The sequence below is a fragment of the Syngnathus acus genome, chromosome 12 (assembly GCF_901709675.1).
Source record: "Syngnathus acus chromosome 12, fSynAcu1.2, whole genome shotgun sequence".
NCBI lineage: Eukaryota > Metazoa > Chordata > Actinopteri > Syngnathiformes > Syngnathidae > Syngnathus > Syngnathus acus.
Genome location: NC_051097.1, coordinates 1324990 through 1349599, shown reverse-complemented (window position 1 = coordinate 1349599; position 24610 = coordinate 1324990). Strand labels below are relative to the sequence as shown.

Here is a 24610-nt window from a genome sequence, read left to right as displayed (position 1 = left end):
GGTAGGAGAGCCCTGACCACTTGAAATGGCTCTCCTATCCTGGCACTCAGCAGTGATGTCCAAAGCTCCCATCCAGTTTCCTCCTGGAGAGCAGTCGTTAATGCATTTGTGGGTTTCATTTTCTTGGATGAAACACGTGCAGTTCACTCCAGGTAGCCTTTTTGTTTAGGCCACTTGTGGCACCTTTCATCCTTCAACAGTCACGTTGAGATTAAGCCAAAAGAGTTCGATCTCAGGTTTCTTTCTGTGAGTCCAGGGCGGTAGGGTAGCATCACTGACTGTGACAGCACGGTGTTGAAATCCAACTCCTCCCATAGAGGCCATGCATTTCGCTTCAGTGACAGTCATTGCTCTGGCCTCCAGGTGAACTTGCGTGGAGGAAGGGGGGGAGTTTGGAACACATCCCTCATCCCTCCTGTGTGGGATCTCACAGGGAACTTTACACACCGGTACCAAGTGTTGGTTTCATATGGGTTTTCTGGGGTCCCATGACAGTCCTCAAAGTTCTCATCATGTGATCATCTTTTCCTCGGTTGACATTGTCAATCGGTCTATTCAGATGAGCCCATAGACCAGGGTTCGGCAACCCAAAATGTTCAAAGAGCCATATTGGCCCAAAAATACAAAAAACATACCTGTCTGGAGCTGCAAAAATCTAAAAGCCTTTTATAATGCAACATAGACTGTCAATACATAAGTTGTATGCCTACTATTAAAATAATTAAAAAAAAATAGTGGTATCAATTTGATCATTTCTTCTTGCGGCCCATTAGATTTCACGTACCTGCATAGCAGAGCTGTCTGTTCGATATCGGTCACATCACACGACTCATCCATCACAGGCAATTGAGAAAAAGCTGGAGCTTAATTGATGTCCTTGATTTGCTGATCGGTGATATTGTTTGTGCGGAGAGGCATAGCTTGGATTTTCTGAATGGGTTCGGTTTTGTTTTTGAAGTCCGAAAATAGGCACTCTGATATTTTAATGAATGAATCCTTCATGTACTTGCCATCGGTGAATGGTTTTCCGCGCTTTATTATCTCCAGAGCTGCAACAAAACTTGCAGCAGTAGTAGAGTTTGGAGATGCAATCCACTTCTTGAAACTGTTTTTTCGGTCCTCAAATTTCTCCACCAGCACTGCAATTGCACCTTTCCTCTCAGTTGCAACTGGGTGATCGGCAGCAAATTTAGCATGCTTTAGCTGAAAATGTTGCTCCAAATTCCTCTTCTTGTTATTTGACAACTTCTCATTGCAAATCAAACATGCAGGAAATGCTTCAGCATTGGCAATGAAAGCAAATAGTTCAGTCCATTCTTTCTTAAACCATCTGTTCTCATCAGCAATCTTTCTCTTTTTGCCTTTTGAATCCATGGCCCATCACTCACACACCTGTTTGTTTACAACTCACCTGTGCTGTGTCGCAGGCTATGACGCAATTTTGCTATTTGGCGTCATTCTTAAATTCGGTATTTTTAATATATTTACAACTACATACATTTTTACAGCACAAGTGTGGTTGTGTCGTGATTACCATCTAAAAAACATATTTAAAAAACCAACAACAACCAAAACCTTTCACGCATTTTTGCAAAAACTCTAGGGAGCCGCTAGGGCCGTGCTAAAGAGCCGCATGCGGCTCTGGAGCCGCAGGTTGCCGACCCCTGCCATAGACCGTAGCACGCTCCAACCACAACGCAGCAGAGGATCCACCTGGCATGTGGAGCCCCATTGCTACTAGGATGGAAGAAACACCGGTATATCCCATTGCCTGTCAGAGTGGGGATCGTTGAATTCTTCATCAACATTGAGACGCCCCACCCTAAACGATGAGGCCCCTTTGTAGTCAAGCTTCCCCACCACTCCGAAAACAGGGTCCAGCGCTCTCTGTAACTTGCAGTGGCTAAGGTGAATCCAGCTGGGCCTTTCAGCAAACTTTCAATGCGGTGAGGGTAGTCAGCGACTTGGAACGATCCCTCGCATCGTGGCTGGCCCAGTTCTTCAACCTGAGAGGAGGAAAGATCAGGCGGCAGTAGATTTGCATTTGACACATCTTTCGGTTTGAGTGCTCTGATCATGCTATCTGCCAAGGACTGTTCTTGTCTGCATTTTGCAAATCTTGTATCATTCACCAATCAATTTGATTGCCCTTTTGAACTGGGCAAATAGGAGTGTTTGCAAGAAGAGTTTGAGCACTTCCTAAGGGATCCTCCTGACCAAAGACAATTTGTGACAGGGGCTATCCCATTTATTGCCTCCTGTTTTAAAGGACATTCTCTGATCTTGGTAGGATTTGGACTGGGGGAATGGACGTTAAGTCCTGTAGCAGATGGTTCCTTTGCCCACCTCCTTATCAGTCAAACAAATATTGATTATTCAGGGAAGCGCACAAGCGCGTGCCCTTCCAACAGCTACACCACTTCCTCATAGCTTCTTTAGTCACTTTTCAATCATCTTCTGATTGCTTACAGCAAAAGTTTGAAAAGTTTGAGAAAATTTTAATTTGATGGTATGACGCCAAATATATTAGAGAATCCATATGTCGTAAAGTGTTGTATTATTACTATCTTTCACTATCTGTCCTACTCCCCCCCTCTTTCTGAGGCTTGACGACGCCCATGCCTCACACGACAAACTTTTTGGGAGGATGTGTTCTTTACTACAAATGATTCTATCATCATTTAATTTGACTTTCTTTCCAAAATGCTTTTCAATTACTCAGTTCACTCATCTTCTGCATGTGTTACTGGTTCTCCAGTTTTTTTTCTAGTTAATTATCAATCCGAAAGCTTTTTTTTTCTTAGCATTTAACTTGCTCAAAATCTCTCTTTCTTCAAAGTTGTTCTACTAATTTTCCATAGTAGTCTCCAACAACTTAAACCATTCAACCTGTATTTTCCTTTCATTCAGGCAATCATTCATCCTTGCTTATTTGCATCGCACACACAGTCTCAAAAAAAGGAGTCTTTCCATCACATTGGTCTCAATTTATCCAAGCTCTCCACACAACATTCATATATCCTTCTTAACTCATATCCCTTATCCTAATTTTTTCTATTATTTCTCTTAAATGTAGCATCGCAATGTCTCAAATTCACAATTTTGCTTCATCCAAATCCTGAAAACATGTTTTCTCTTTCTTTCGAATTTGTCATCAGGGCGAGACACTAGTGTGAACCAATTTCTGCCCACAAACAGATTTCTTTCTTTTCCTCTCTTTTTTATTTCTCAAAATTGTTTCTGTTTTGCGGTGCAAATCAAAAATACCACAGTCTTGCAAATTTCTTTGCACACAGGTTTAGCCAATTTCATCACTTTAACACATAGGCACACACTCTTAGGCACACACATGCACAGCTCTCGCGCACGAGGGGGGGGGGGGGGACCCGGCATCAATGATTCGTCACAAGCTGGCCATTTCTTGCAGTCGATCATGAAGCCGGTGCCCGCCCACACACGCGAGGACAGCACATTCCAATTCTCTATTTGTCTTTTAGAAGCAATTTGCATTTCTATACCACTTGATTTGCAAATTTTAACTTTAGTGTGCAAACATAATTTGATCCCTGATCATTTGTCATTCTATAATCTGACAATGAATCTAAACCAGAAGTAACGTGCTTGTTTTTCTTTTAATGGGCTCAGAATGTCTCATGCTCAATGGACATCTATTATTTCTTTCTCTGTAGGAGCATGAGAGGTCAAAGTGGAGGAAGCTAGTCATGCTGAAAATGTGACTTTTCCTCTGCAAGTCAGCCTTGCAATATGCATTTTGACAATGTGAGGACCTCGCCAATGTGTGTTGTTGTGGCCGAGTGGTTAAGGCGATGGACTTGAAATACATTGGGGCCTCCCCTCGCAGGTTCAATTGCTGCTGATAATGATCCAAAATTTTAATTAGAATCTCGTGGTGTATTATGAGATACTCACCACATGCATTTGAACAGTGAGTCGTTGTGGCCGAGTGGTTAAGGCGATGGACTCGAGTGCCATTGGGGTCCCCCCTCGCAGGTTGGAATCCTGCCAACGACGTTACAGATTTTGTATTAGAATCTCGTTGTGTTGCTAGATCCTCGCCATATGCATTTTGACAATGTGAGGACCTTGGCCAAAGTTGTTTACTGTGTTGTTATGGCCGAGTGGTTAAGGCGATGGACTTGAAATCCATTGGGGTCTACCCTCTCAGGTTAGGGTCCTGCCGACAACGATCCAAATTTTTGTTTAAAATCTCGTGTAATATGAGATACTCACCACGTGCAATTGGACGGTGTGTATTACAGTGTGTGTTGTTGAGGCCGAGTGGTTAAGGCGATACACTAGAAATCCATTGGGGTCTCCCCTCGCTGATTCAAATCCTGCTCACAACAATTCAGATTTTGAATTAGAATCTTGCTAGATCCTTGCAATATGCATTTTGACTATAAGAGGACCTCACCAATGGGTGTTGTTGTGGCCGAGTGGTCAAGGCGATGGACTTGAAATCCATTGGGGCCTCCCCTCGCAGGTTCGAGTTCTTTCGATAACGATCCAAAATTTTAATTAGAATCTCGTGGTGCATTATGAGATACTCACCACATGCATTTGAACAGTGTGTCATTGTGCCGAGTGGTTAAGGCGGTGGACTGGAGATCCATTGGGGTCTCCCCTTGCAGTTTCGAATCCTGTGTCGAGTTGCATGGTGGATGGGATGGTGAAAGATGGTGCGTGAGTGTGTGTTGGATTTGGCCCAGACAAATTGGCTAGGATGAAGTTCCGAGTTTCAGGGCTTGGCGTGGAGGACCTGAGGAGGGGGGCCTGAGTGGGGGTTACTTGGAAGTTGGTTCTTCAAAATTAACTATTGTTGAATTGGTGGGGGGAGTTTGTTGGTTGAGCCAGTCGGCCTCCATTCCCGTTCCAAATTTCACCAGAAGATGGTGCCAAAGTCAGATTGACCTAACATAGTAAATTAATAGTTTAAAAAGTCATTGATTGGATGAAGACTTGTTCTGAAACACAGCAACACACAATTTTGGATTATGTTATATTATTTTGTTTTGCTATAATATACTTTGAAACTGCTTGAATATTTTAATTTGCTAACTAGAGAAGCCCATGCTCATCGTTAGGGATGAGAATGAGACATGTTAATCACAGTTAGAGTAACCTGCAATATACTTTATTTTATTCTGCTTTGCAATATTGTATAGTTAGTAGCAACTTGAGCAGCATCATAGCACTGATGTTTCATTTCCACATGAATGTATTAAGAGTTGAGTAAGGACAAGGGGTTGACAGTGATACCGTGGGTGGAAGACTGCAATCCCACGCTTTAGCTTGACCGAGAGGTCACCAGCTTGTCAAAATACATTTTGAAGATGCTTGAGTGTTTTAATCTGCTAACTAGGAGAATCCACGATCATAGTTATGATTATGTGTTAAATTGACTATTGTGGAAGTATGTGTTATTATTGTCACGATGTTTAATCAATATCAAACATGTATGTAATATTGATGTTCCATTTACACATGAATGTATAGATGTGAGCGAACACAAGGAGGCGGAAAGGGTTAATGGTGATACTAAGTGGTGGAAGACTGAGATCCCACACATGAGCGTGACCCGAGGTCACGTTCATCCAGTTAAGGCCTAAATAAAATGCTGTTTGACGGAACACAAGTCAGAGAAAGAACATTTGCAAATGTCACGTTGACGGACACTTGACAAAATTTGGAAGTGGGAAACAGGATGAAGCATCCCTGAGAAAATTGTTACATCCCTGCGAACATGTTCAACTCATCTGGTTGAATCCGGTTGAGACCGGCCAAGATGCAGGTGCAGTCAATTCTGGAAGCATTAGGGTCATCTGAGGCCAATGTATGACGTCATGGAAAAAAACTGGTACGTGACCAAGCTGGCATAGTACCCACGAACTGAACTGGTATAAAAGGTTCGTTCAGACAAAAAGCGGCGCTCTCTCTCTTGCGGGCTACTGCCCGTGGGTCGAGAACGGCAATTAGACAAAGATAGATTTCATTCTTTCTGAGATCAACCCAAGGTCCGTTAAAATGAATTTATACTATCTTCAAATTGGATTTAGTCAAATTTTAAGCTCAAAGACAGGCTAGGAGATGCAGACCTCGGTGCAGGAGAGAGGAGCCATTTTTAGGGCGTCGGCATCTCCCTTCTTTAGGCCAGCCTGTTCTTTTAAACAGAATTCAGATTTTTGGAACAAGGAGAACTGATCACTCGACTTTTCCACCAAATAGCATTTTAGACCTCTAGCCTCCTACCCTTTTTCACTATGTTTTTGAGTTTTCAATAGAGAAAACTTCGAGACTGAATAATCTTTGCTCTATTGAGTGGTGAGTGGAAATTATTGTTAGTTGTTCGAACAATTGAAACTTGTAATTCGTTTTCTTGGTTATTCATTAAATTTCTACTTTACAATCATTTAATTTTGATTAATGATTATTTTGATCTTTTATGCTTTAAATCTGTTTTGTTTCTCTATCATAGTCATACTGTAAACCGTTCAGTTCTTTTTTAAATGAAGACAGCTTTAATCCTTGACATCAGGAAGTGTCAGAATCTGGTTCGAAACAGTTAACTTGAGCTCAGCTAGTGTGGGTGCACGCTAGTGTAAATAAACGAGTTCCTGCGGTCTTAACAAAGACAGCTAAATCTATTCTGAGCAGTTAACAAAAGCCCCAATCATTATAGGAAAGAAGAGCCGCTGAAATGGCCACGATCAATTTGATCCCGGGTCTCGAAAAGGAATTACTCAACACCGGGATCTCTTTGCTTTAAAAGGGACTGGCGTCCGGAAATGACGGAATTAATCTAACAATAGATTAGTTACCTGAACAGCGGTTAGACTCGGAACGAATCTTCTTTCCGTACTGGCTTAAATTAATTCTCGTCTCCCCTACATACTGCGTTATTGCAGAGGGACTAAAGTACAAAATTTTACCCTTTAAACGGAGAGCCAGTCACTTACATCAGATACATAAGTGCACGATTGACACCTGCCAACAACGATACAGATTTTGTATTAGATTCTCGTTGTGTTGCTAGCTCCTTGCCATACGCATTTTGACAATGTGAGGACCTTGGCCAAACTTGTTTACTGTGTTGTTGTGGCCGAGTGGTTAAGGCGATGCACTTGAAATCCATTGGGGTCTACCCCTGCAGGTTCGGGTCCTGCCGACAACGATCCAAATTTTTGTTTAAAATCTCGTGGTGTAATATGAGATACTCACCACATGCATTTGGACGGTGCGTATTACAGTGTGTGTTGTTGTGGCTGAGTGGTTAAGGTGATGGACTAGAAATCCATTGGGGTCTCCCCTCGCAGGTTTGAATCCTGCTGACAACGATTCAGATTTTGAATTAGAATCTTGCTAGATCCTTGCAATGTGCAATTTGACAATGTGAGGACCACGCCAATGTGTGTTGTTGTGGCCGAGTGGTTAAGGCGATGGACTTGAAATCCATTGGGGCCCTTACAGGTTCGAGTCCTGCCGATGACTAGCCAAAATTTTAATTAGAATCTCATGGTGTATTATGAGATACCACATGCATTTGAACAGTGTGTCGTTGTGGCCGAGTGGTTAAGGCGATGGACTAGAAATTCAAATTAAAACTCCGCTCGCAGGTTCGAGTCCTGCAGACAACAGTCCAAACTTGTTCATTAGAATCTCGTGGTGTATCAGGTCCCATTACAAATAATGGGAAGAAAATTAATCCATTCCTAGCAAAAAAAAAAAACAACGCCTTTTTTAAGCATTTTTTCATTTGCGCATTTTTGTCCGATCGCACAACTGCAGCGCACCGCCGAACGCTCAACCGTAGCGCGCAACCGTAGCGCGTCGCCGACCGCGCAACTGCACCGCGCTGGTCGCATTATTGTGACAGAGCCGTCGCTGAAATTTAGAAAATATTTTTAAAGTTCTGATGTACTTTCCAAAATTAAAGTGGACATCAGTGCGCTGGGAGCTTAATTTTGTCCGATCGCGCAACTGCAGCGCAGTGCCGAACGCGCCGCCGACTGCGCAACTGCACCGCGCTGGTCGCATTATTGTGACAGGGCGGTCGCTAAAATTTAGAAAATATTTTTAAAGTCCTTATGTACTTTCCAAAATTTAAGTGGACCTCAGTGCGCAGGTAGCTTAATTTGGTCCGATCACGCAACCGCAGCGCGCCGGGCGCTCAGTGTCGCATTGCTTTAGGAGCGTCTTTGTGTTTTAGGATGGCTTTACTGCTCCCACTTGCTTCCTTTGGAGGCATGATTAGAGTTGATGCAATCCTCAGAGTAACGAGAACATAATAACAAACGGAGTCAGTTGGCATGCGGGTCCTCTCGGCTCATCTCGCGAGGTTCGACAACCCAATTTCGTCCGACATCTGAAGCAAAGAAACCTCGAATTTTTTGTTCAAATAACGATTTGTTCGAGAACCGGGACGTTCGAAAACCGAGGCTCCACTGTACTGTGTATATATTGTGGTTTTTATATTTTGTGTTTTTTTACTTTTTAACCTTCTTTTAATCTTCTTTACCTTGTCTGGCACTTTAACGGACAGCGAAAGAATTTCATTGTACAAAGAAAAGTTCTTTCCTTTTGTACATATGACAATAAACGCTTTGAATCTTGAATCATTGAATCTTAATGCTTTTGCGATTATTTTGTTCACAATATGGATGACAAGGTTTATTACCTCCATACACTCCGGTGGGAAGGTTTATGCACACAGCACCTCTTGGTGCAATATGCAATGGAATGCAAGCAAATTTCGATCCAATGCTCTCTGTCGTAAAGTCACTTTTGCGACCCTCTCATACTTGGTACGCCGTCTGTAGCGACTGAAATCAGGTATATGCGACCAGCGCGGTGCAGTTGCGCGGTCGGCGACGCGCTACGGTGGCGCGCTACGGTTGCGCATTCGGCGGTGCGCTGCAGTTGTGCGATCGGACAAAAATGCGCAAATGAAAAAATGCTTAAAAAAGGCGTTGGTTTTTTTTGTTGCTAGGAATGGATTAATTTTCTTCCCATTATTTGTAATGGGAAAATATGATTCGGAATTCGAACGATTCACCTCTCGAACAGCCTTCTGGAACGGATTGTGTTCGAAAACCGAAGCTCCACTGTATATACAACGACGAAGGTGAGGGATGTGCAATATAGGCTAGTGCAAAAATGGCATTGTGCAACAGTTGTGAGAGTTATAGTGAATGTACTGTTAAACAGGGGAGAATGCAGTGCAAAACAAAGTGAGTGTAAACAGTGCACAGTATAAAATGCAGATCAGTGACTGAGGTCGAGTTCTGGTCAGAGGCGAATGGCCGTGGGGAAGAAAGAGTTCTTGAAACGGGAGGTTTTACATTTTACACTTCTGTACCTCAGGCCTGAGGAGAGAAGTGTCAACAATTCATGTTGGGGGTGCGTGGGGGTCTTTAAGGTTGGACGCCGCTCTCCTGTGGACCCTACGGTGGTGGATACTCTGCAGAGAGGGCAGCGGAGTCCGGGTGATTTTCTCTGCCGTCCTCACCACTCTCTGCAGTCGCTTGTGGTCTGCAGCAGTACAGCTGCCGTACCACACGGAGATGCAGCTGGTCATGATGCTCTGGATGCAGCAGCTGTAGAAGTTGCTGAGGATCTTGGGGGACATTCCAAACTTCCTCAGCCTCCTCAGGAAATACAGCCGCTGTTGAGCCTTTTTGACCAGCTGTATGGTGTTGAGTGTCCAGGTGAGGTCGTCACTGAGATGGACACCCAGGTATTTGAAGCTGCTCACCCTCTCAACTTCAAGCTGTCGAATGAAAAGTGGCTGGTGAGGTCCCTTTTCTTCCTCACGTCCACTATCATCTCCTTCGTTTTGTCCGTGTTGAGGGTGAGGTTGTTTTCTTCACACCATGACACTAGGCTGTCCACCTCCTTCCTGTAGCCCGCCTCGTCTCCGCCAGTGATGCGTCCAATCACTGCAGTGTCGTCTGCGAACTTAAGGATGATGTTGTCTTTGTGGGAGGCAACGCAGTCATGGGTGAACAGGGTGTAAAGCAGGGTTGTTAGGTCTAAATACCATCAGACATTAAACCACACGCTGGAAGGAAGAGGAGAAAAGAATCAGAACAGGTTTACTCGCGAGGAGAACGATAGAGAGCAAACTCAGTTACAATCTCCATCAATTCTGAGTTCTCACTTCACGTGCTCCTCTATTTAATGTTTTGGTTGCCCTGGTTACAGAGGCGTTGCTACACTAAAGGGAGGGGAGATAGTGTCTGTAGCAACGCTTATTAGCTAAGGAATGTAGTGTGGTGTGAATTAGCACTTCATTGTCGGCCCGTGACCCCCGCAGACTTTGTCCTCCTTCCTCATCAGCTGTCCTTCATGGTTGACTGACTCGTCCTCGAGTGGGATCAGATAACTTGAATTGCCGCTTTCCTGTGGTTCCTGTGGAACAATGCAACTAAACCTTTGCTAACTTTATCTACTTGGTAAATTAACACACAATAATAATGAGTGACTTGTCCTGTCCTAAACACTTAAACAAACATTGAGTAAATATGGGATAACTTGTATGCAACTACTTCAAACTGTATATAACACTTAACAAAGAAAAACAGTTCTGACCAACAACAATCTATGAACCAAACCTACAGTAAGATAAAAGGAATGAAGTTTCTTTGGACCAAATAAGAACATTTCGCCTATGCAAATAAGCTCTGCTCGATGTTGGTGAAGGCCTCTTACAGGAACAAAAACACACACATAACAAAAGGACAGGAAAGAGACATATGGCTGACAGGGATCAAAAGACATCCCTGTCACTAAAGAGGAAAAACCTAGATTAAAGGAAAGTCATAAAATGTAAAGACAAGGCCTCCAGGTCTGGCAGGCCAAGGCTTCACTTAAATTATTCCAACAAGGGGTCACCAACCTTTCTTAAACCGAGAGCTACTTCCTGGGTACTGATTAAGGCAAAGGGCTACCAGTTTGACACACACTTCTGAAATAGCCAATTTGCTCAATTTGGCTATCACTATGTGTTATTATTGTCATTTCCAGTTCACATGTAAGTGTGATTTGAACAAGAATAACAAAAATACAGTCAAACCTTGGTTTTTGACCACAATTGTTCCAGAAGGCGGTTCGAGAAGCGAATCGGTCGAATTCCGGATCTATTTTTACGAATAATGGAAAAAATGTAATCCATTTCAAGACAAAAAACCCCGCCTTTTTCAGCATTTTTTCATTTGCGCATATTTGTCCGATCGCGCAACTGCAGCGCACCGCCGAACGCGCAACCGCAGCGCGTCGCCCCCGCTCAACTGCACCGCGCTGGTCGCATTATTGTGACAGAGCCGTCGCTGAAATTTAGAAAATAATTTTAAAGTCCTGAGGTACTTTCCAAAATTTAAGTGGACCTAAGTGCGCAGGGAGCTTAATTTGGTCCGATCGCGCAACCGCAGCGCACCGCCGAACGCGCAACAGTAGCGCGTCGCCGACCGCGCAACTGCACCGCGCTGGTCGCATTATCATGACAGAGCCGTCGCTGAAATTTAGAAAATATTTTTAAAGTCTTGATGTACTTTCCAAAATTTAAGTGGGCCTCAGTGCGCAGGGAGCTTAATTTGGTCCGATCACGCAACCGCAGCGCGCCGGGCGCTCACTGTCACATTGCTTTAAGAGCGTCTTTGTGTTTTAGGATGGCTTTACTGCTCCCACTTGCTGTCTTTGGAGGCATGATTAGGGGTTAATACAATCCTCAAAGTCACGAAAATACAATAACAACGGAGTCAGTCGGCATCCGGGCCACGCAGTCGGGTTTCTCGGGTCCTCCCGGCTCATCTCGCGAGGTTCGACCTCTGAATTTTGTTCGACAACCGAAGCAAAAAAATCTCGAATTTTTTGTTCGAATTCCGATTATTTCGAGAACCGGGACGTTCGAAAACCGAGGTTTGACTGTAAAATAAATAGATGCAGCTCGCTGACAAGTGCCGCTATTTGAGCTAATTTTAGAACAGTCCTGCGGGCGACTCATGCGGTCCTCACGGGCGACCTGGTGCCGGCGGGCAACGTGTTGGTGACCCCTGGTGTAGAGTAGGGGGCTGAGCAGCATCCCTGTGGGGTACCAATGTTGGTGATGATACTGGCTGAAGTCCTGTTTCCAATCCTGACAGACTGAGGTCTGCCAGTCAGAAAATCCAGGAGCCAGTCACAGAGGTTGGGGTGAAGACCGAGTGTGGACAGTTTATGGATGAGTTTGTGGGGGATGACCATGTTGAAAGTAGAACTGTAGTCAACAAAGAGCATCCTGACATACGCATCCTTATTTTCAAGGTGGGAGTGGCAGTAATGAAGAGCAGCAGCGATGGCGTCTGAGGTGGACCTTTTGGGCCGATAGGCATACTGCAGGGTGTCCAGGGAGTCTGGTATGTTGCTCTGGATGTGGACCAGCACCGTTCTTTTAAAGCACTTCATGATGATAGGGGTGAGTGCTACTGGCCTGTAGTCATTCAGGCAGGTGGGCAGGCTCTTTTTGGGGAGGGGGACGATGGTTGTGGATTTGAAACAGGTGGGGATGATGCTCTGGCTGAGTGAAAGGTTGAAGATGGAGGTGAGAACATCTGCCAGCTCGTTGGCGCATGCTCTGAGGGCCCGCCCAGGGATGTTGTCTGGTCCTGCTGCTTTGCGGGGGTTGATCTTCCTCAGGGTTCTGCATACCTGGCCTGATGAAACTGTTGGTGGGGGGGAGGTCTGGGGTCAGGTGGTCCGGGTGTGTGTGTGCCTCTCTGTGTTGGGGTTGGAGGTCTCAAAGCGGGTGTAGAAGTTGTTGAGGTCATCCGGTAGGCTGTTTGTGTGGCCGATGATGCTGGTGGAGGTCCCACCACATCCACCCAGGGTCAGCAGTGGAATAGAAGCTGTCCAGCTTATCCCTGTGCTACTTCTTGGCAGCTGTGATGGCCTTTCTCAGTCCGTACTTCGCAGTTTTGTACTCTGCCTCATCGCCTGATCTGAATGCGAGAGAACGAGCACGCAACATGTGACGTACCTGGCTGTTTATCCAGGGCTTCTGGTTGGGGAACTTCCTCACCTGAAGAGTGGGCACGATGTTATCAACACATGTGTTGATGTACCCGGTCACGCAGTCAGCATAGTCCTGGATGCTGACTGAGGAGTCCTCCATTGTGGCAGCAGCTTTAAACACATCCCGGTCTGTTTGAGCAAAGCAGTCCTGCAGGTCGCACCCAGCCTCTGGTGTCCATAGTTTGATTTGTTTGGTGGTGTGGTTTGTTTGTTTTAGTTTCTGTCGGTATGCTGGGTACAGAAACAGTGAGATGTGGTCAGATTGTCCAAAGTGGGGTCTTGGTGCTGCCCTGTATGCACCGCGTATGTTGCTGTACACGTGATCCAGGGTGTTCTTCTCACGGGTAGGGATGTTGATGTGCTGGTGATATTTGGGAAGTACAGTCTGTAGGTTGCACTGATTGAAGTCTCCAGCAGCGATAAAAACGACATCAGGATGAGCAGTCTCTAGCGCGCTGATGACATCATACAGTTTGCCAAGCGCTGCTGTGGAGTTGGCTCTCGGGGGGATGTAGACAGCGGCTAAAAACACAGAGGTGAATCCCTCGGTGGATAGTAGGGACGGCATTGCAGCATTAAAAACTCCACGTCTGGTGAGCAGTGTCTATAAACAGTCTGTATACCTCCACACCACGAGTTGTTTACAAACACGCACACATCCCCTCCATTCGTCTTGCCGGAGGCTGCAGTCCGGTCCCCTCTGTGCACGGAGTACGTCTGTAATTGGATGGCGCGCGCTGGAATTTTGTCAGAAAGCCACGTTTCGGTGAAAATCAGAGCGCAACATTCTCTTATTTCCCGCTGTGATGTGATTCGTGCTCTCAGGTCGTCCAGTTTGTTGTTGAGAGACCGTACGTTGGCGAGCAGGAGGCTGGGTAGCGGTGGTTGGCTAGCACAAGCTTTTAGCCTAGCATGGAGCCCTCCACTCTTGCCTCGCTTTCGACGCCGTCTCCGGAGCGCTCTCCTGGGGTCGGCCGCCTCACTCGAGGTCGGTGTGTCCGGGCCATCCTGAGGCTCGTGGTGGTCTTTGTTGGACCGAACAATGAGTTGCAGCTCCGGTGAAATAAAACCCGTGAATTCCAGGTTATTTTGTCGATTGACTATTTCGAGCAAATCTTGCTTGCTGTATGTTAGCAGTGCATGAGTGTTGTGCACCGCAGAAAAAACAAGTAACACACATAAAAGAAGAAAAAGCCGGCACTCTAGAGCGGAGCAAGCAAACACGTCTGCCACGAGGGGCGCCATGTTGATGGATCTCAACAGCTCAGTGGCCTAGTGGTAGAGTGTCCGCCCTAAGACTGGAAGGTTGTGGGTTCAAACCCCGGCTGGGTCATACCAAAGACTATAAAAATGGGACCCATTTCTTCCCTGCTTGGCACTCAGCATAAAGGGTTGGAATTGGGGGTTAGATCACCAAATGATTCCCGAGCGCGGCACCGCTGCTGCTCACTGCTCCCCTCTCCCCCAGGGGATGGACCAAAATCACACAGGGATGGGTTAAATGCAGAGGACAAATTTCACCACACCCAGATGTGTGTGTGACGACCATTGGGACTTGACTTTAACTTTAAACCACCGCCAGTTCCGTGAATTGCTCGATGAAGTTGACAGCGAATATGCCGATCTCCTGCGGCACAACAAAGTCCGCTGGCTATCCAGGGGAGACATTTTGCGTCGCTTTGTTGCTTTGTATTTGTAGCCTACTTAATTATTTTAATAGTAGGCATACAGCTCATGTATTGACAGTCTGCCTTATAAAAAGCTTTTAGATTTTTGCAGCTCCAGACAGGTATGTTTTTTTCTTGGGGTCAATATGGCTCTGTGAACATTTTGGGTTGCCGACCCCTGCCCTAGACCAACGAGCCCCGTAGTAAAATAGCTGACTCCGTTACATTCCGATTGGTAGCGAATATGACATGGACCTGAGGACTACATTTCGGTGATTAATGAATTCTGATTAATATCATAGCCGGTTTGCGCGTATCCTTTCAGGGTCATAATTGTGTGTCTACCGCTGCCTCGTGGCAGCCAGGCCTAAAAAAAGATGGGAACGCCTGAGGGAGTTCCGCCAAGATGAATTAGGAAGAACTTTATGAAATAAAGTTGATGTTAAAACGTAGGTGGACGTAATGTTTGGAAGCTTGTGTTCAACAGAAGGCTGTTTGGCAACAGTGAACAACGGACAAATTCAGCAAGGTAATTTAATCACACCATGACCCAGATTTGTTCCAGGGATGCTGCGGCCACAACGCTATACGATCATGACCAATATGCAATAGCATACAATAAGTTTAGGGTCTTTTCTTTAGGCTCTTCAGCCAGGACACTCAGGCAGACCATGAAAGAATGTTGATGTTAAAATGTTTGTGGAACGATCCAACTGCGCAGATCCGATGATCCCAAAGACTTGAGGTGAGACAACATTGGAAAGACTTCTTTGTTGACAGTGTCTGTGAGTCACTTCAAAGCATACGTTTCAAGTACACATAGCTAATGTTGACCACAAAATGGCATGTGAGCTAGCCAGGAATCGAACCTAGAATCTTCGATTCCGTAGTCAGACGCGTTATCCATTGCACCAATAGCACAGAATGGGTTGTACCCTCTAAGCTTATGTGTAACACTTTTGCAAAAAAGATTAAAGTCGGAATCTCTGCGGCTACAACGCAGAGTAATTATCACTGTACGACCATGGCTTATATGCAGAAACATAAAATAAGTTGAAAACCTCTAGAATCTTCATCCAGGACACGCAGGCAGACCATGATGTTAAAATGTTGGTGGAACTATCCAACTGCGCAGATCCAATGATCCCAAAGATTTGGGGTGAGACAACATTGAAAAAGATTTTTTCTTTGTTGACAGTGTCGCTTCTTTTGTGGCTTACCTCTTCTTCGTTTTAAGTCTAAAGTATCGTATCATATTACCTTGCGGCTTATACTACACCTTATATACCATATCATGTCGCCCATACAACTCATGCATCAGATGCGGTGGCTGAGATATTCAGGCGATGGGTTGCTACTCCATTGTGCTCTCCACTCATCATTTCATATCACATCCTCGTCGGATTTTCATTATGTTCATATCCAAAGTATTTTGTATTCACTGGTTAGCACGCCCGCTTCACAGTTAGGAAAGTGCGGGTTTGATTCCACCAACGGCTGATGCGTGTTGTTGATGATGTCCGTTGTTGGGTCAGGAAAACTAAGATGTGGGGTAACGGTTGGTTCTTTATTGGCAAGATCTTGGGTTGTTTAATAGTGGTCAGTCCACATGGCACTTCAGCAGATGTAACAACACCCCTGTCAAATCTGCACTTGTTTTTATTAAGTGATCCGACACTCCGTTTTTAAGGGTTAGAAACTTACATTTAACCCCGCTGCAGTAACACACCCCTGATGGGGAGACGAAAGTTCCCAGGTTGGGGCGAAAGAAGACTCATCCGAGACTAACCGCTGTTTACATAACCAACCTCTCGTTTAGATTGATTCGTCTCTAGCGAGGCCAACCTGAAACCGATGCAGGATAACTACTCGTTCGAGACCCGGAGTCAACAAATTAGTTTGTAAAACTAGGTTGAAGAGGCGTCAAACAATTAGTTGAATTTAGTTCAACAAATTAGTTTGTAAAACCAGGCCGACTAGGCCTCAATCAATTACCGTTTTTTTCCGTGTATAATACGCAAAATTTAACTAATTTATTGTCCTGAAATCTGGGGTGCGCATTATACATGGGTACAATTTTTTTTTAATTTTTTTTTTTTTAAATTAATTTTTTTTTATTTTTTTTTATTTTTTTTTTAAGAAAATCATGGTACTGGTACGAGTATTGATTTATGTATTGTTCTCTTCTTGTCATGTTGTGAAAGAATGTGGGTTGAATAAATACCGAAAGAACAATAGTGTGTTTGTACTGTGCTCTGGTCATTTCGTCAAAGAAGGGATAATAGTCCTCTTCTCTTCTTGACTGACAATGAATGTGATAGTTTAATACAATCAGCAAATAACAAAATGCGTATTATAGGTAATATTTTATTTCACAACACTTTGCCTTGTTCCTTTCGTCTCTGCTGTTCACTTCAAACACGCTCCATACGAACGCAATGCTCTCGTATCAGACGCTTGCTCGATCACCTGCTCGTTTGCTGTCACAATGTACCCTACACAAATCCGAAACATTTGTTGCGGCTCCGAGTCACGACGAGGGGCAAGTTTTGGTTTCCAAGGGTGTTTTTATTCCTCTTCAACGTCTCTCCCATACAGAGCCGCCTTTTTCACATGTCCGCACGTCACTTTCCTCTCTTTTCATCTGATCGCGGTGGTGCCTTTATGGGCAGTCGGAGAAATCAACGCCAACAAAAAAAATACATCCAGCCTAGTTAAGACCATACCAAAGACTATAAAAATGGGACCCATTGCCTCCCTGCGTGTGTGACGATCATTGGGACTTTAAAAAAAAAAAAAAAAAAAATTTAAAAAAAAAATTTAAAAAAATTGGGTGCGTATTATACATGGGTACAGGCTTTTTTGCAGCATCAACATGCCATTGTTAGGGTGCGTATTATACATGGGGGCGTATTATACACGGAAAAAAACGGTAGCTGAAATTTAGTTCAAAAAATTAGTTTGTAAAACTAGGCCGAATATGTTTCAAACAATTAGCTGAATTTAGTTCAACAAATTAGTTTGTAAAAGTAGGCCGAATAGGCTTCAAACAATTAGTTGAATTTAGCTCAACAAATTAGTTTGTAAAACCAGGTCGAATAGGCTTCAAACAATTACTTGAATTTAGTTCAACAAATTAGTCTGTAAAACTAGGCCGAATAGACCTCAAACAATTAGTTGAATTTAGTTCAACAAATTAGTTTGTAAAACCAGGCCGACTAGGCCTCAAGAAATTAGCTGAAATTTAGTTCAACAAATTAGTTTGTAAAACTAGGCCGAATAAGCTTCAAGCAATTAGTTAAATTTAGTTCAACAAATTAGTTTGTAAAACTAGGCCTCAATCTGTCACGGATCGGATGGAGCAGGGCGACCAAGTGCAGCTTGGACCAGGGTTTATTGAAGGGAACAACTAACAGACTCGGCAGACTGACATAACCTACTAACAAAACCAACAACAGGACTGAACGACAAATAGTTGAATTTAGTTCAACAAATTAGTTTGTAAAAGCAGAATCCTAGGCCTCAAACAATTAGCTGAATTTGGTTCAACAAATTAGCAAATTTGTGGTCAATTCAATTCTTTAGTTATTAATTTAGTTAAACTCAAAACAACCTTCAGAAATGAATTAAATAGCCAATAAACTAATTATAATTTAACACTAAATTTTGGATAAAAAGTTCCAAGTCCTAGTGACCAATCCTAATAAACACGAAATAGTCAGTCTTGAATTAAATGATAATGAGAATGAACATTTGTTGAAAAAGTAAAACATAGAAAGATGGATTTTAACGAGGGGAACCGAACCGCACCGGACTCGGGCGGCGACGAGGGGAACCGAACCGCACCACACTCGGGCGGCGACGAGGGGAACCGAACCGCACTCGGGCGGCGACTTGGGGAACCGAATCGCACTCGGCGGAAACTCGGGGATACAGAACCGCACTCGGCGGAAACTCGGGGATACAGAACCGCAATCGGCGGAAACCCGGGGATACAGAACCGCAATCGGCGGAAACTCTGGGATACAGAACCGCAATCGGCGGAAACTCGGGGATACAGAACCACAATCGGCGGAAACTCGGGGATACAGAACCGCAAACGGCGGCAACTTGCAAAGTCAGAGCCGCAATCGGCGGCAGTTTGAAGTCCGGACCGCAATCAGCGGCAATTGGAAGGCGGAGCTGTACGCAGCGGCAAGAGTCACCATGCGCTGCAGCAGTCGGGGTGGGGCCACCGACGATCGCGGGTCCGGCGCAGCTGGCTTGAATCTGGCGACCGCGAGTCTGATGACGCCGGGAGGCACTCCGATGGCGGCCGCGAGTCTGATGACGCCGGGAGGCACTCCGATGGCGGCCGCGAGTCTGATGACGCCGGGAGGCACTCCGATGGCGGCCGCGAGTCTGATGACGCCGGGAGGCACTCCGATGGCGGCCGCGAGTCTGATGACGCCGGGAGGCACTCCGATGGCGGCCGCGTGTCCGGCGTCGCGGCAGCGAAGTCCGATCGCAACAGCGGAGCCGGTCGCACCGGGAGGAACTCTGATGGCGGCCGCGAAGTCCATGGCGCTGGAACCTGCTCGGACGACGGACGTCGATCGGGCGTCGCGGACGGGAGCAGATGGTGGAAGGTCCAAGCGCTGGTCGCTGTGATGGTCGGAGCATTCTGTCAGGGTTCGGGGGTGGAGGAATGGAGCGAGGACGACCAAGTGCAGCTTGGACCAGGGTTTATTGCAGGAACTCAAAGGACAAACCCGGCAACCTGACGTGACTAAACAACAAAACCAAAAGGACGGACCGCCAAAGCGTGAAACAAAAGACAGGAACCAAACAAACCGCGTGACAGTGAGACATGCATTGTCCACATCTCTCAGGTAATGCTCCGACGGCGAGTGACACGCAAACAGAACTTAAATAAGACACAGGTAACGAGAGGCAAGTGCGTGTGATTACACTAACCAAGGGCACACAGGAAGGGAGGGGCGAGCACACAGACACAGAACTGATGACACATCACAAAACTGTGGACGAGGCATGACACGTGTAACCTTTCCCCTAAATTCCATGAATGAAAACACCCTTCAAACTTGAATACCGTATTTTTCGGACTAAAAGTCGCTCCAGAATATAGGTCGCATTAGCCATAAAATGCACAATAACATGAAAAAAAACATATATAAGTCGCTCCGGAGTATAAGTCGCATTTTGAGGGAAATTTATTCGACAAAATCCAACACCAATAACAGACATGAACGAGCAACAACAGGCTAAACGATAGGTATGCTAACGTGACATAAACACAAACGAAGAGCTGAGAACGGGCCTGACGTAACATTCAGAGCGATTCAAAGAACTATTACATAAATAACACGTTTATAAAACCATCTGTGTCACTCCAATTCATTAAATCCATCGATCGTCCTTTATGTCAACAATGCGGCCGGGTGCGCGCCGCTGACGGGGGTTGCACTTCAAAATATTCCACAGACCCATATAACGATATATAAATTATATATCAAATAACTATTATATAAGCAATAATATTATCAAACCATCTGTGTCACTCCAAATCATTAAATCCATCGATCGTCCTTTATGTCAACAATGCCGGCCGGGTGCGCGCAGCTGACGGCGCTTGCACTTAAAAATATTCCACAGGCCCATATAACGATATATAAATTATATATTAAATAACTATTATATAAGCAATAATATTATCAAACCATCTGTGTCACTCCAAATCATTAAATCCATTGATCAAATTCCTCGTCCTTTGTCAACAACGCCGCGCGTACGCCCTGACGTCAGCCTCGCCGTTATTCCACAGATCTGGTATATAACTATATTGTAACGTTAACAAAGTACAAGGAAAGACGTGGGTTTGGTAAACGGCTCTTTATTTAACAAAACAAGAGTTCAATGAGCCAACAACTACTGAACTGTAACGATAAAAACATATACAAGTTGCTACACGAAATAAAATATATCAAATAACTATAACGTAAATAGTTCACCGCCACACGGCCCCAAGCACCGGCGTGGACTTCCAGGCGTGTGGCGGCGTGGACTTCCATCCCCGGAGGTGGCACTTCCAGCCACGGAGGTGGAAGAGAGCTCCGTAGAGTAGGACCGGGCGTACGTAAAAGCCATGCCTGAGCCCCATCCACCGTCCCCGGACAGCCACCCGGCCGAGCGCCAGCCCCCGACTTCCATCCACGGAGGTGAAAGAGAGCTCCGTAGAGTAGGACCGGGTGTGTGTAAAAGCCATAATAGTTTTTCAAACCTTCTGTGTCACTCCAAATCATTAAATCTTTCAAACGCTTCGTCCCCCGTGTCACTTACAAACAAAGCCGCTAATGATGCCGGGAGTACGTGGGGCCCTTCGTCATCTTCGTCATCCCATGATCGAATCTTTGTCTTTCACGTAAACAACCGCTGCGCCGCGACGCTGACATCACTTGAAATTCAAATTACTCCAGAGCTTTGGAATGCCCTACCAATGGATATTAGAACTGCTACCTCAGTAGAAACATTTAAGACACGTTTAAAGACACATTTCTATGATATGGCCTTTAATTAACCTGTAGTGGCCGATTCGGCTGGAGTTTGTTTTCTCTCCCTCTCCCCAGCCCCCCTCCCCGGCTGGGGAGGTGGTTAGGTGACAGAAGAAGAAAAGAAACCATTGCTTTTAGAGAATGTAGTCAACCAAAATTGTATATGTATCGACATGCCAAGATCTGGGAAAAAGCTGGAAAAAACAAACAAAATGTCTTTAAATTTGAGAGGCGACGATGATCTGACTGAAATTGATGCAATTAGAGTCCCCAGATGAGTTCCTGATTAATAAGAATTAATTGACCAAATTGCAGCGGGATGGGAGTCCTCCATTTGCTGCTGGTGTACGATGAACAAGAACGTTGACAGGATAAATTACATCCATTGCAACATGCAGAAATTGGGCAAACTGACACAAGCGGGACTTGAGGCAGTGCACAAACAGCTAGCCACGCCTTCCCTAATGTCAATCCAGAACCGCAATGCTCTTGTTATGTTGGTGTCTGAGAAAGGAAGGGTCTGCGCAATGTTCAGAGAACAATGCTGCACCTTCATCCAGAACGACACCGCCCCTGATGGGAGCCTGACGAAGGCGATTGCAAGCTTGCAATCCCTCAACACGAGGATGAAAGAGCACTACAAGTGGATGACTGCTTTTGGGAAGTATAAAGCCCTTGTGTCCTCAATTACTGCTATACTCACCTTGTGTGGATGTTGTTGTATTCCATGTCTGCGTGGTCTGTTTAATCGTCTCATCACTACAGCAATATCGCCCATGGACGACAAGATGGCCCGGGTATGCCTAATGTCTGAACGCCAGCATGTCGATGATAACGATGATGATGATGCAATTTTTGCACTTGAGTTTACAGACTTCTTCCCAGATCTGTGTGTTTCCGAATGATAATGTCGCAACATTTATCCTTTTTGGTGTAAACTTATTTGTGCTCATACTTGTGATCCGACAACTGACAATCGAGATAAGTGGTTGTTTTTGGTAATGTAAAAATTGAGCAAATATGTGATAAACAGGGGGGAAATGTTGGAATAATTTAAGTGAAGCCTTGGCCTGCCAGACCTGGAGGCCTCGTCTTTACGAGTTTATGACTTTCCTTTTATCTAGGTTCTTCCTCTTTAGTGACAGGGATGTCTTTTGATCCCTATTAGCCATATGAGTCGTCACCTTATCGTGGTGGAGGGGTTTGCGTGCCCCTATGATCCTAGGAGCCATGTTGTCTGGGGCTTCATGCCCCTGGTAGGGTCACCCATGGCAAACGGGTCCTAGGTGAGGGGCCAGACAAAGCACGGCTCATCAGCCCCTTATGATGATAAAAATTAATGGATCACGTTTTCCCTCGCCCGGACGCGGGTCACCGGGGCCCCCCTCTGGAGCCAGGCCTGGAGGCGGGGCTCGAAGGCGAGCGTCTGGTGGCCGGGCCTTCGCCCATGGGGCCCGGCCGGGCTCAGCCCGAAAAGGAAACGTGGGTCCCCCTTCCCATGGGCTCACCACCTGTGGGAGGGGCCAAAGGGGTCGGGTGCATTGCAAGCTGGGCGGCGGCCAAAGGCAGGGACCTTGGCAGTCTGATCCCCGGCTGCAGAAGCTGGCTCTTGGGACATGGAATGTCACCTCTCTGGCTGGAAAGGAGCCCGAGCTGGTGTGCGAGGCAGAAAAGTTCCGACTAGATATAGTCGGACTTGCCTCCACACACAGTTTGGGTTCCGGTACAAGCCCTCTCGAGAGGGGCTGGACTCTCTTCCACTCTGGAGTTGCCCACGGTGAGAGGCGTCGGGCAGGTGTGGGTATACTTATTGCCCCCCGGCTGGGCGCCTGCACATTGGGGTTCACCCCGGTGAACGAGAGGGTAGCCTCCCTCCGCCTTCGGGTGGGGGGACGGGTCCTGACTGTTGTTTGTGTCTATGCACCAAACGGCAGCTCAGAGTACCCACCCTTCTTGGGGTCCCTGGAGGAAGTGCTGGAGAGCGCTCCTTCTGGGGACTCCGTCGTTCTACTGGGTGACTTCAATGCTCACGTGGGCAATGACAGTGAGACCTGGAAGGGCGTGATTGGGAGGAACGGCCCCCCCGATCTGAACCCGAGCGGTGTTCTATTGTTGGACTTCTGTGCTCGACACGGATTTTCAATAATGAACACCATGTTCAAACATAAGGGTGTCCATGTGTGCACTTGGCACCAGGACACCCTAGGCCGCAGTTCGATGATCGACTTTGTAGTCGTGTCATCGGATTTGCGGCCGCATGTTTTGGACACTCGGGCGAAGAGAGGGGCGGAGCTGTCAACTGATCACCACCTGGTGGTGGGTTGGCTCCGATGGTGGGGGAAGATGCCGGTCCGACCTGGCAGACCCAAACGTTCTGTGAGGGTCTGCTGGGAACGTCTGGCGGAATCCCCTGTCAGGAAGAGCTTCAACTCCCACCTCCGGCAGAGCTTTTCCCACGTCCCGGGGGAGGCGGGGGACATTGAGTCCGAGTGGACCTTGTTCCGCGCCTCCATTGTTGAGGCGGCCGACCGGAGCTGTGGCCGTAAGGTCATTGGTGCCTGTCGTGGCGGCAATCCCCGAACCCGCTGGTGGACACCGGCGGTAAGGGATGCCGTCAAGCTGAAGAAGGAGTCCTATCGGGCCGTTTTGGCCTGCGGGACTCCGGAGGCAGCTGACAGGTACCGGATGGCCAAGCGGAACGCGGCTTCGGCGGTTGCTGAGGCAAAAACCCGGGCGTGGGAGGAGTTCGGCGAGGCCATGGAGAATGACTTCCGGACGGCTTCGAGGAAATTCTGGTCCACCATCCGGCGTCTCAGGAGGGGGAAGCAGTGCAACGTCAACACTGTTTACAGTGGAGATGGCGTGCTGCTGACCTCGACTCGGGACGTCGTGTGTCGGTGGGGAGAATACTTCGAAGACCTCCTCAATTCCACCGACACGCCTTCCATTGTGGAAGCAGGGCCTGAGGACTCTGAGGCGGACTCTCCAATCTCTGGGGTTGAAGTCACTGAGGTAGTTAAAAAACTCCTCGGTGGCAAGGCCCCGGGGGTGGATGAGATCCGCCCGGATTTCTTAAGGGCTCTGGATGTTGTGGGGCTGTCATGGCTGACACGTCTCTACAGCATCGCGTGGACATCGGGGACAGTGCCTCTGGATTGGCAGACTGGGGTGGTGGTTCCCCTCTTTAAGAAGGGGGACCGGAGGGTGTGTTCCAATTACAGGGGAATTACACTCCTCAGCCTCCCTGGTAAGGTCTATTCAGGGGTGCTGGAGAGGAGGGTCCGTCGGGAGGTCGAACCTCGGATTCAGGAGGAACAGTGTGGCTTT

At 46.3% G+C, this 24610-nt stretch overlaps 1 long non-coding RNA gene and 5 other non-coding genes across 6 annotated transcripts; 5 read left to right on the top strand and 1 right to left on the bottom strand.

Annotated features, from left to right (window-relative positions):
- The first annotated feature begins 3950 nt into the window (after positions 1-3950).
- Positions 3951-4032, top strand: trnas-cga. Its single transcript has one exon. It is a non-coding gene; the product is annotated as a tRNA-Ser (tRNA).
- Positions 4033-4443: 411 nt separating this feature from the next.
- trnas-uga lies at positions 4444-4525 on the top strand. Its single transcript has one exon. It is a non-coding gene; the product is annotated as a tRNA-Ser (tRNA).
- Positions 4526-6171: 1646 nt separating this feature from the next.
- LOC119131460 lies at positions 6172-7608 on the bottom strand. Its single transcript, XR_005099671.1, has 2 exons — positions 7553-7608; positions 6172-7343 (listed from the first exon to the last, which is right to left on the bottom strand). It is a non-coding gene; the product is annotated as an uncharacterized LOC119131460 (long non-coding RNA).
- Positions 7111-7192, top strand: trnas-uga. The gene has a single exon. It is a non-coding gene; the product is annotated as a tRNA-Ser (tRNA).
- trnas-aga lies at positions 7274-7355 on the top strand. Its single transcript has one exon. It is a non-coding gene; the product is annotated as a tRNA-Ser (tRNA).
- trnas-uga lies at positions 7432-7509 on the top strand. The gene has a single exon. It is a non-coding gene; the product is annotated as a tRNA-Ser (tRNA).
- Positions 7609-24610: the final 17002 nt, after the last annotated feature.